Source organism: Octopus bimaculoides, chromosome 1, assembly GCF_001194135.2.
Source record: "Octopus bimaculoides isolate UCB-OBI-ISO-001 chromosome 1, ASM119413v2, whole genome shotgun sequence".
Taxonomy (NCBI): Eukaryota; Metazoa; Mollusca; class Cephalopoda; order Octopoda; family Octopodidae; genus Octopus; species Octopus bimaculoides.
In genome coordinates, this window is record NC_068981.1 from 150029283 (window position 1) to 150041429 (window position 12147).

At 34.9% G+C, this 12147-nt stretch overlaps 1 protein-coding gene across 2 annotated transcripts in view; it reads left to right on the forward strand.

Annotated features, from left to right (window-relative positions):
* LOC106879468 (synaptotagmin-1) overlaps positions 1-12147 on the forward strand; it is a 467346-nt gene that overhangs the window by 83848 nt on the left and 371351 nt on the right. The gene's annotated exons all lie outside the window — the stretch shown is intronic.

Consider the following 12147-nt stretch of genomic DNA (forward strand, 5'->3'; position numbering starts at 1 on the left):
TAATATTGATATCAGAAAGCATTAGTATAATGCTTTCTCTTTATTTCTCTATATATTTCTATATGTTGTTCACTATTATCCCGTATATCCATCTGACTATCTCTCTTTCATTCCCCACCTCGCTCATTTTATCTTTCTATTTCTTTCTCCCTAGTATTTCAAAATTTCACCTACTCTCTATTTTTCGCCTTCTTTCTCTTATTCTCTCTCTTTGTATTTATTTTAGTCTCTCTTATTCTATCTTTTTTATTTCTTTGTTTCTATAATTATGTATCATTCCATTTCCCCCCGCCTCTCTGTCTGTCTCATTGTTTATCTATACAAATATTTCTTCTTTCCCTCTCGCTCGCTCTATTATTTGCTCAACATTTTGCAATTAACTTAACTCGGATACATTACTTTTATCTGAAAATTTCCCAAATTATATGTAAAATAATATTAAATGTTCTTTAACGAAATGTGACATAACTTGTGACAATACCACGTTTTATAGAGTTTTAACCGCAAAAATAGACATTTATTAGTTGAAGATAAATGTGAATGGAAAGAGATAATGAACACTTAGAGTGTGTTGAATTTAAAGAAAATAAATAGTTTAACAGAACGAATTTATTTAACAACAAAAACAAAATAAAACAATAATATTTCGAAGCTGTTGACAAAAATAATTTCTGCATAAATGAAGTAACTTTAGGTAATTGTAAAGAAATTTCATCTTTTATTTCATTAATTACAGTGTAAGACTTAAATAAATTCTGACAGTTCGAACTAATTGTAAAAGATTCCGCAGCAGTGAAAACTATTTAACGATGGTCTCAATCAAAATTTTGTTGTTATCTGCATTAAATTATTCAAATTTTGCAGCATTACTGAAACAACTTTTTTTTTTTTTTACCATCGTTTCAAGGTCTAAAACATTTTTTCCCACGCATTAAACGAATCCGTCAACCCACCGTCCATAGTAATTGCTTACAACATCAGTACATGGCCTTAGTTGGTTACGTCGGTCCAAAATTTGACCACTATTATATTTTATCAACCTTAGAAGGATGAACGGCAGAATTGACTCCAGTGTGATTTGAACTCAGAATGTAAAGAGGCGGAACATTTACTGCACAACATTTCTTTTACTTCTGACGATTCGGCTAACCCATCGCCTTTAATGATTGTTTGCAAGGCAGGAAGTGGATTAATCGATCCCAGCACTTTACTGATCGACCCCGACTCGTTCAAAGGCAAGGTTGAACTCGGCAGGATTTGAACTTAGAATGTAAGTATTTACAACAAATATCATAATGCAGTTTTTCCGACGTCCTAACAATATTGCCAATCTACTGTCCTCAATAACTGTTTCTGAAATAAACACGAATTTTGAACAAGAAGAAATTGTTGATTATGTAGATCGCAGTAATTGACTCCGGAGGAATGAAATACAAGTTTGACTACGGTGAGATTTGAACTTAAATCTACAAGTGTTGAAATATTCAAACTAACAAGGGAACCGGAATGTTATCTTTAACTTTGCTAGAATAATCTCCAAATCGTTCTCAAATTACTCTCTATTTCCTTAAATCAGAAAAGGAGATATTAGATAATGCAATCCAACATTATTCTAAAAAGATTAAATGATCACGATTGGACCGCCTTTGAATAATAAGTATGCTCAATGATTAAAATAAGTTATAATCGGTAGAGTAACATTATTTCTACTATAAATATGATCATTTTTGAAATGCATAAGTATTGTTTGCTATTGTCTATGCTGCAGATGTCGGGTTAGCCGTAACCGGGTAAGTCGACAGTCAATCTCAGGCTGTTCAATCTTCACAAACCCGCAAGCATATTGACTAACGTGTTATTTTTACGACGGTAGGAAGTGATTTCGGGTTGATATTTTGCGCAGGCTTATTGGCTCTTGTTTATAGATGCATTCATTACAAGCACAATGATACCAGGTTCGTTTTGTTTTTATTTTCATTTTTACTTTTAGCTAATAGGGTAACCTATAAACACAGTAACCGATACGTCCTCCTTTAAAAAGTGGCATGCTGTGGTCTGAGAAACATCTGGCATCTATTTCTACCTGCCGAGCGATTTATGATGCTATAATGAGAATCTCCTTATTGGTTAGGTTCACTATTATTTTGCACATATGTATGGTTGTATAGCTGATCAGTTATATACGTATAAATATATGTATAGATGATCAGGTATATAAAGACCTGTTCATTCCCTTGCATACGACCAGGAGAGGCTTGTACGAAAAAATGTTCACACATCCAAATGCATATATGTATACAAACAATTTTCTATATCTCGAGAGTTATTTCTCAAATTGTTTGACGACTTCAATTGCGTAGGAAACTTTCAGGATTGTCTGAGTTTATTTGTTGCCACTGATATTAAATATGTATTGATTTCTTGATCACCCACTTAAACATTTAGGTACCCTTCATACAAACTTATGCATTTGTTTTATTACTCAGCCACAAGACATCCACCACAAAACATGACAACGGTCCCACTCACACACACATACACAGTTTACAATCATCGTCTGAATAGTGACGCGGAGGAAGGAACTAAGAGTACAGCACAGAACGCATCTCCTGAATAAATTTGTTTAATATGCTTCTTAATATATATTTATTCTTTAAGGCGGCAAGCAAGTAGGATCGTTAATACGTCGGATAAAATGCTTAGCGACATTTTGTCCTTCATTACGTGCTGAGTTTGAATTCCGCTTAGGTCGACTTTGCATTTTCACTATTTCTAGGTTTATAAAATATAAACCAGTTCAACACAGGGTTAATTTAATCAACATATTTACTCCCGCGAAATTGCTAGCCTTGTGCTAATATTTGAAACAATTGTATAGTTAAGGTTTAAAGCTGCCAACTGGCAGAATCCTTATAGGGTTGGAGAAAAGGCTTAGCGGCATTTCGCCTGTCATTACTTTATGAGTTCAGATTCCGCTGAGATCGACATTGCTTCTCTTTCTCCGGATTCGATAAAATACATACCAGTCTTTCAATACGGTTGATGTAATCGACTAATCTCCTTCTTGAAAAATGATTGTTTTTCTCTTCGTCGTAATTAATTCAAATATTCAGTTATTGAGCTGTCCCTCAATATAAGCTCTTTAATTGTAGTATATTTACATACACATGTGTCTATGCATATTGATTATATGTATATATATATATATATATATATATATATATATATATATATATATAGATACATAATATTCAAAAGAATTCCAACTTTGTCTATTTTTAATGTTCTATTTATATTCTTATAAAATTAATGTGGGATACAGAATATGGAATATATAATATAAATAGTAAAATGAAATGAAGTATTGAATGTCTTATTGAATAAATGAAAAGTTGAATATTAAATATATAAGAACTAGTATACTTTCCTGCATTCTAGCAACCTTCAAGGTCCCGTGTGACAGAAGTGTTTCAACTGATATATATATATATATATATAATGTATGTATAGAAAGATAGAGAGATAGATAGATAGATATATATGTATAAGTATTTGCAATTGTATGTATTTATACATATACGTATGTATATATATGCATATACGCACACATATATATATATGCACTTGCATACACACATATATCTGTATATACGTATATATATATATATATATATATATATATATATATATATATATATATATATATATATGCACTCACACGCATAGGCACACACAAACGCACACACACATACACACGCATATATATATATTTATGCATGTATGAAAGGATACATATTAATGTGATGCGCATGTGCGTTTTTATGTATTTGGGCTCGTGCATGCCTTTATGATTTTCTTAGTAAAAATTCGTGTTAATGTATGAATGAAGATATCTAAAAAAAAGAATATATATATATATATGTAAAAGAAATATACACGTGATGTGTTTTATGAAGAGATATGCTCATGCATATGCAGTAGACTTTGTAGGTTATGTTGAAAACATGACTAATCATGAGATTACACAATACAATTTCGTTTTTATGAAAATCATTTCAATGCAGCTTTCACTCTATTTTGTAGCATTTTAATTTCAAATACGTGCAGCATTGTTATTGCATTTTATCTTTGTTTTTAAAGACATTTGCGCTGTCAAATTGAATAGAGAACTGGATTACAAGTATTATAGCTTGTAATTCTGCGATAGGGAGTGCCACTGAATTAATCACTTAGTGGGATGTGCTTGCTAAATAATTTTGTTTCTAACTTGTTGCTAATATTCAGGATTAGCAAAAACCTTAGAGTCCATCAAATGCCTTGCACTAAGGCGACGAGCTTGCAGAATCGTTAGCATGCCGGGAAAAATGCTTAGCGGCATTTTGTCCGTCTTTACGTTCTGAGTTCAAATTCTTCCTTTGTTGACTTTGCCTTTCATCCTTCTGGAGTCGATAAAATAAATACCAGTACGACTTGCCCTGTTCCCCTAAATTCCCGGTTTGAAACTTGAAAACTAACATTTATATATGACAAAAGGTGACGAGCTGGCAAAATCTTAGCACGTCGGACAAAATGCTTAACGACATTTCGTTCGTCTTTATTTTCTGAGTTGAAATTCTGTCGAGGTCGATAAGTGCCAGTCAAGCACTAGGGTCAATATAAATGATTCGCCCCCTCCGCCCAAATTTTACGCTTGTGCCTACAGTAGTAAGGAATATTCATATATAGTTCCATATGTTCTGTTTGAACCTTACCATTCATCCTTCCAGGATCAAAAATAAACATAGAAATCAAGCACTAGGATCAACCTGAAAGTAACACCACATTTAAAGTCTTGTGCCACCATAAGAAATCAATATTTAAATCACTATTTTGTCCTATACTCAAAGAACAATAATATTAAAGCCAAATAATATTCTAAGCCTCACATTGTCCGCTGTGTCATTCCTTAAAGCATACATCATTGAAACAATTCCACGGAACTGAATATATTGATATATTATCATTGCATCGAGCGATAATGTGGCTACGAATTTCAGACAAGTTCGGCAAATGTCTTCCAAACCTCAATTCAACAACATCGTCATAAGTGAAATTGAGGAGACAAAACTGTTTAAATGCCTGTCGTAATGACCATTGATGGGGGTTGTAACCTTGATTCCTCACCAGATTTACTACCACACCTAACCCGTGACCGACACTAGTAGAATTATCTCTATTGCAAGCATTCAAGCAAAATCACCAGTGTCAGAATAAATAACTCCATTCCACCTAGTTTCAGAGAAACTGAAAATGTCATAGAGGCTGCTTTTTCACTCCCTGCCAAGCCTATCCAAAATTATATATAAATTATGATTAATTATAAATTATGATTAAAATTTATAAACTATAAATCATATGTTAACATCCTCTCATCTGCCTTCCGATTCTGCCAAGTTGGAGCTTTCTCTTTTATATATAGTAGATTTGAAAGGAATAAGTAGCAGCAACGTATCAATGCTTACAAATGAATTACACTTTTTCATGAGATAGTAGGGAATTACACCGAATGAAAGGAAGATACTTACCTTTCATAGTATCAACTTCTGTATTACGAAATGGTGGCTTTTACTTAATTTTTCATTTTCGTAAGTACTAATAATATAGTATTCCATCAACTATAGTTTACCAAACCAGCCTTAACTTTCTTCTTAAATTAGAAGCCAACATTTTTTTACAATTTCCTGAGTAACTGTTACCGACTGTCTAAAATATCTCTGAGAATCCTTGATGCATTGGGCAAAATGTATAGCGATCTATGCATTCTTCTGGCTCCTTTTGTTGTGAGTTCAATTACCACCGAAGTCAATATTGCCTTTCATATTTTCGAGATTCATAAAATGGAGTACTGGTCAAGTATTGGAGACGATGTTGTCGAATTAACCCTTCCCCCTAAAATTGATAACTTTGTGCCAAAACTTAATAGCATTATTATTAAAACATCCAGAGGACAATTCTGAACGTACGAAATTACACCATAAGATGCGAAAGCTTTCAAGAATGAGGCCTTAAGGGATAATAAAGTCGTTTTCAGGATGCAACATGATGTACAAAGAAATTTTCCACGAACATCGAGTATGTAAAGATAATGGTTCTGTATAAATAGAATGAACAAAGAGAGTACACCAAAGATGGAATAAGAAAACTTTATTAATATATGTTAGTAAACGCTGTTCTCCTACAATAGAACAATATTTAAAAATACCCTGCCTTGCTAAAACTGGTATCAATAGTCTGTCGACATCCAGCACAAACAACTATACATTTTCACAAATTAGTGATGATAAGATCCCTTTTCTTATTACTTAGTCCAGGAAGAAGAAGCGTGCTTATCGTCTATCACCTGCTGCAATGTCTGTTAGGCTTATTTGAGATAACTGAAAAATATATAATTCATGAGTAATCTTAAAACTAAGAACCTAGTGCGAATGCTTGCAATGGAAATTTTTTGTTTGTCTTTTAAGGTCTCCTCAGGACCAAATTGTGGTTTTAAACTTGCGGACAGATTAGGGGTATGGAAGCCCGTAGATATTTCAGATTTGTTTACACAACATTTGAATGTAATACAGTATCACTCATACATCTTCAGTTAAACAACAACGACACAACTAAATACGTCAAATCTGTTTGCAAAACGACCTGCGAATTTTGTGTTGAGAGTGTAATTTTCCACAAACATTCTCCATGTGAAGATATATATGCAACTACAAAACTGCTGGAAACATTTACTTTAATCGAGACATGGGGAAAATAATCGGCATAACTAACCTGTAACAATTTGAAGGTTATGCATTTCAAAAGTATGAGAACACGAAGAAATAATTCTGGTGAGGGGACAGGATAGAGAAACCCATAAATAGCGGCAAAATACAAATAACGAAGACAAACAATACAGTAAAAGAATAAGCAAAACGAGAAAAACAAGTTGGCAATGACATTCAAACTTAGCAATCACATCTACGCTACATTTACATGTACTTTTACATTCATCCGTTAGATTCATTTATAGACTATGAAAGCAATCTGATACCATCTAATGAGACTAAATCGTTACAGACCTAAATTATAACATTTTCGGTATGTTTCTAATGTGACAACAAATGATTTCCAATAATATAGTTATAAATCCTATTGCTGAAACATATTTCGCTCAATCAAGCAGTTGTGAAAATCAACGGTATCTAGTCTAGTAATAACTACGTATATGCCTGTATCCAACCATTCATTCATCCATCCACATATAGACATTTGTATACATTAATAGCAGACGCTAGTGCATCCATCTGTGTCGCATGTGAATGCAAATGCATATATGTGTGTGTGCGGGAGTGAGTACACGTTTGTGTGTAAGTAGACAACATTTTTTGTATGTATGTGTATGCGTTTATATTTAACAGTTTTAACTGAATCTATAACTTTACTTCATATCGAGCACCGTTTTCCCAATGTTTATATTTAACAGTTTTAGCCGAATCTAACTTGACTTCATATAACTTTATTTCATATACTTTACTTCATATTGAGCACCATTTTCCTAATGCCACTGGCCCCTCTCAGTTTCGACCCTGAGAATTCAGTAGCATGATCAACTAAGTTATTTGCTCATTGAATTAAAGATTAAGTGGTCGAGAATTTCTACAGTTGAAGTAGTCCTTAAGTACAGTCAGTGCAACAGTGTATGTCAAGACTCTACTTGGGCTTGCATGCACATTCCTTCAGAAGGTCTTCCCTACAAATTCTACATACGAAATATTATTCACAATTTTCTGTCTGAACCTGAGGTTATAAAAAAAATGCTACCTGTCCAAGATGCAACTGAAGTTACACACACACACACACACACATGGTATATAGTTTTAAAATGCTATAAGCTACCATGAGAATTAGGACTGTTTTCATCTCCTGCTAACTTCCGTTTAATGCAGTAAATGAGGTATCACTAATGCGGTCTATGAAGTGTCACTAAAGCAGACCCAGGTCCTACCGTAGTAATAAGAGTCATGTAAAGTTCAAATGAACAAAATCCAGAAAATAAATTAATGATATTTTAGTTATTTCATTACGGAGGTTTTAAAAAGCAAAATTCACTCAAATCGATTACAGACCATTTTTGCCTTACATATAAGTGCAATTTTGCAGCGAGTTTTATATTTCGATATCTCCCATCCGATGAAAAACCTTATAAGAGATTGGACTGATTATTTACTTTTGAAGCGAACGTAATGATGTATCTGAAATATTAACATATTTTCTGATCTCAAATACAATCATACGCGAGTGTGTGTGTGTGTGTGTGTGTCTGTGTGTGTGTGTGTGCGTGCGTGTGTGTGTGTGTGTGAGCGCGCGCGCGTGCGTGTGCGTGGGTATGTGTTTGTGTATGTGTGCTTGTGTGTACGCACGTATGTGTGTACGCACGTATGTGTGTGCGCACACGCACGTATGTGTGTGCAAGTATTTTCATCAGACCAGCATATGTACGTCTTGTGTTTCTTTATCTCTTGTGACCTAGAATATTTGTGAATGACTATATGTCGTGGAAGACGTCAGAAAACCGAAACCTATCTGGAATTACACATCCCATTGTCACAATGCCAATATATATTTATATAGAGATGTTTATCTTAGTTTTATTAAGATGTATTAGAGCCTTATACTAAAAAACTCGAAACATTTGCATCTATCTCTTCTTTCTCTGTAGTTAATTTCCCTGTCTAAGGCAGGTACTAATCGATCTAGTATGATATGGTAATAAGATAATACGTTCTTACCTACCTACTTTTTGCGTCATAGTTGGGACAATAAACCAAAGGAGAGAAAGAGAAAAAACAGACTAAAAGAAAAAATTCGAAAAGATAATGTTGCATGGTGCTGGCGTCGCTGATGATATTTATTTGTGATTGGTGAAGGCTGTTCTTTGCTTGTCATGGTAGTGTTGCTGTCGGCAGCGAAAGTTACTTGCGTTAAATCAATCGGTAATTTATTCTTAAATTTCAATTCCACAAAATAAATTATCGTCGTCATTTCCTTCCTACTTATAAAAACCATCGCTGGCTCCTTCATTAACTAATGCCTAAAGCATATTACCTCAACATCGGTGCTCTATATTCATGGAATATGCTTGAAGCTGACGGTATCACTAGGGAGTATATCGGTAAACTATCTCTGAGGGTTGCCAAGCGGGGATAAAAGCTTCTCCTCAGGATAAAGTGTCAGACCTACGAACACCGGACCAGTACGTCATAATCTTGGTGGAAATATTACCTAGGGGCTAACAGAAAACCGCCCGGTGGGTGTTCTTTCTGCTAGTAATTCTAATAAACCTTGCTCTTATAGGCACAAGGCCTGTAATTTTGGGGGAAGCGGTTACTTGATTACACACGATCTCGGTGTCCAACTGGTACTTATTTTTTCGATTCCGAAGGACGAAATGACAAATTCCACCTCGGCGGAATTTGTACATTAAACATGAAAACGGATGAAATACTGATAAGTATTTTATCTGGAACCCTAATGATTCAACCAGTTCACCGCCTTAATAATTACAATAACAATAACAAAGTAAATAAACATGATTACAACACCAGTAATATAAAAACAATTATAACAGTGGTGATAATAATAATAATATTGGTTTCATATTCTGGTCCAAGGCAGCACAAGACCAGTGGGTAGGTCGATTATATTGGCTCCAATACTCACTTGATGCTTATTCTATCGAACTTGAAAGTACGATATGTTAATAAGATAATACGGCGGAATTTGAACTCAGACGGACGAAATATCACTCAGCATTTCGCCCGGTGTGCTGACGGTTCGGGCAGCTTGATGCCTTATATAATAACGATAAAAATAGTGGTTTCAAATTTTGCCACAAGGGAAGCAATTTTGGGGGAGGGGACGAGTCGATTACAGTGTTCAACTGGTACCTCTTTTATCCACTCCGAAAGGATCAAAGGCAAAGTGGACCTCGTTGGCATTTGAACTTAGAATGGGAAGGCGGAGGAAATGCCGCTAAGGCTTTGCCCGACGTGCTAACAACTCTGCCTGCTCACCGTCTTTATAATTATTTCTCCTATAGGGACAAGGCCTGAAATTTGGGGGAAGGGGACAAGTCGATTACATTAACCACAGTGATCAACGGGTACTTATTTTATTGACTCCCGAAAGTATGAAAGGCAAATTTGACCTTGGCGGAATTTGAACTCAGAACGTAACGGCAGACGAAATACCGCTGGGCATTTCGCCCGGTGTGCTAACGATTCTGCCAACTCTCCGCTTTCGCTGCCTTTAGATTAATGCTAAAATTAACACGAGTAATAACGATGGAAACAACAACAGTGATATTAATTGATGATAACGGTAATGATGACGATTATGATAATGATAGAACAATGGTTACATTATATATATATATATATATATATATATATATATATAAGGAGACTTATAACCGTCATTAAATATGACTGAGTGTGTTATAAAAGCCTACATTGCTAGAAATAAGTTTGTCTGTGTGTTTATGTGTGTGTGTGCGCGTGTGTGTGTGTGTGTATGTGTGTGTGTCTGCGTGTGTGTCTGTGTGTGTGTCTGTGTGTGTGTGTGTGTGTGCGTGTGTGTGTGTGTGTGTGTGTGTGTGTGTGTTTGTGTGTATACCAAGTTAAATATTATCTACTATGTGTAGGTCAAGTTCAGATAATACAATATGTCATAATATCGACAAAATTAATACTAATATCAGTATTTCTGATAATAATTTATATTAACGTCAGGCGATAGTGTAGCAATATGATAATAACGCTGAAGAAGTTTAATTCGAAATGTCACCAGAAATTTAGATGGTAGAAGGAAAATTTTCTCAGCTGGATAATGTTGTACATCAGTATATCAACTACACAGTATTTAAATAGGCTGTAACACTCGTTTAGTCACTATAGTAACCTTCCTATAGTTTTAGTGCATGAAATTCTTTTATAAGTATTTAGAAATATTTATGTGCTAAAGGTAGTAAACAAGAACGGATAATTTAGGTTTACTAACCAAAGCTGGAATGAGTGGGCATTGTTAATAACCTCTACAGATTCTCTGAAACGGGTGAATTCGATATCCTTAATGATCTGTTTAAACTGTTGCAAGTGAGAAAATATACAAACAGTGTGGAGATTCGAGAGGGACGATGTCTGAGGAAGAAAAACAAGGAATGATAGTAAATATGGTTGGATATATAAAAGGGGACAAGAAGTAGAGACCTTACTGAGTCAGGAGTGCCGCAACTGGCAATGTACAAGACCAGCCAGATCCGAGGAATTAAAGCCATTATAATATTGGTAGTAAAATCTAAGAGGTGAAGCAGCATGCCTGTGGTTCAGAAACTGGAGCGTGTTTTTGAATGATTGAATATTAGTTGAGTGGCTCTTTTCAGACTGCGTTCGATGTCTGTCTCAGATACGGGAGCAGTATTCCATGGTGGGCCCCACCTGTGTTTTGTAGAGTCTCTGTAAATTTTGGGAATTGAAGTAGTTTCTGACCTTAAACAGAAGGACCAGTTTTTGTGATACGGTCTTTTCTGCGTTTTAATACAATCTGGTTGATAGTCGAGCCTAGCATTTGGAGCAACCGTGTGGATTGAAGCTGAATTCAGTTTATGTTAGGTGAGGAGTGGTATTTTGATACCTTCTTGACCCGAGCAGTACTTGAGGTTTTTGATGTTAACCGAGTAAACATCGACATAGTAGCACTAAAAGATGCGGTATTTGTACATGGAATCAGAGCAATTTCTAAATTGCTTTGGGTGACAAATGAATGCGTAATATACCCTGTGCCTAATGTCTATCAGTATAGATCCGGTTTGAAGGTTCTTGTTTACTCACATGATAATGAGAGTTACCTGTGTTATGATATATTGCAGACAGCACTTTGCATACTAGAAAAAGAGACAGACCCACAGCAGTGAAAATTCTCCCTAACACGGTGAAATACGTCGAGATTTGACGTGTATATCTGCACTCCTCGTTCCACTGTAGAAAAACTACAGCAAAACATTTCTCTAAATTTGAGTCAATGGAGTAGATACAAGTTGTACATAACACACACACACATATATATATATATATA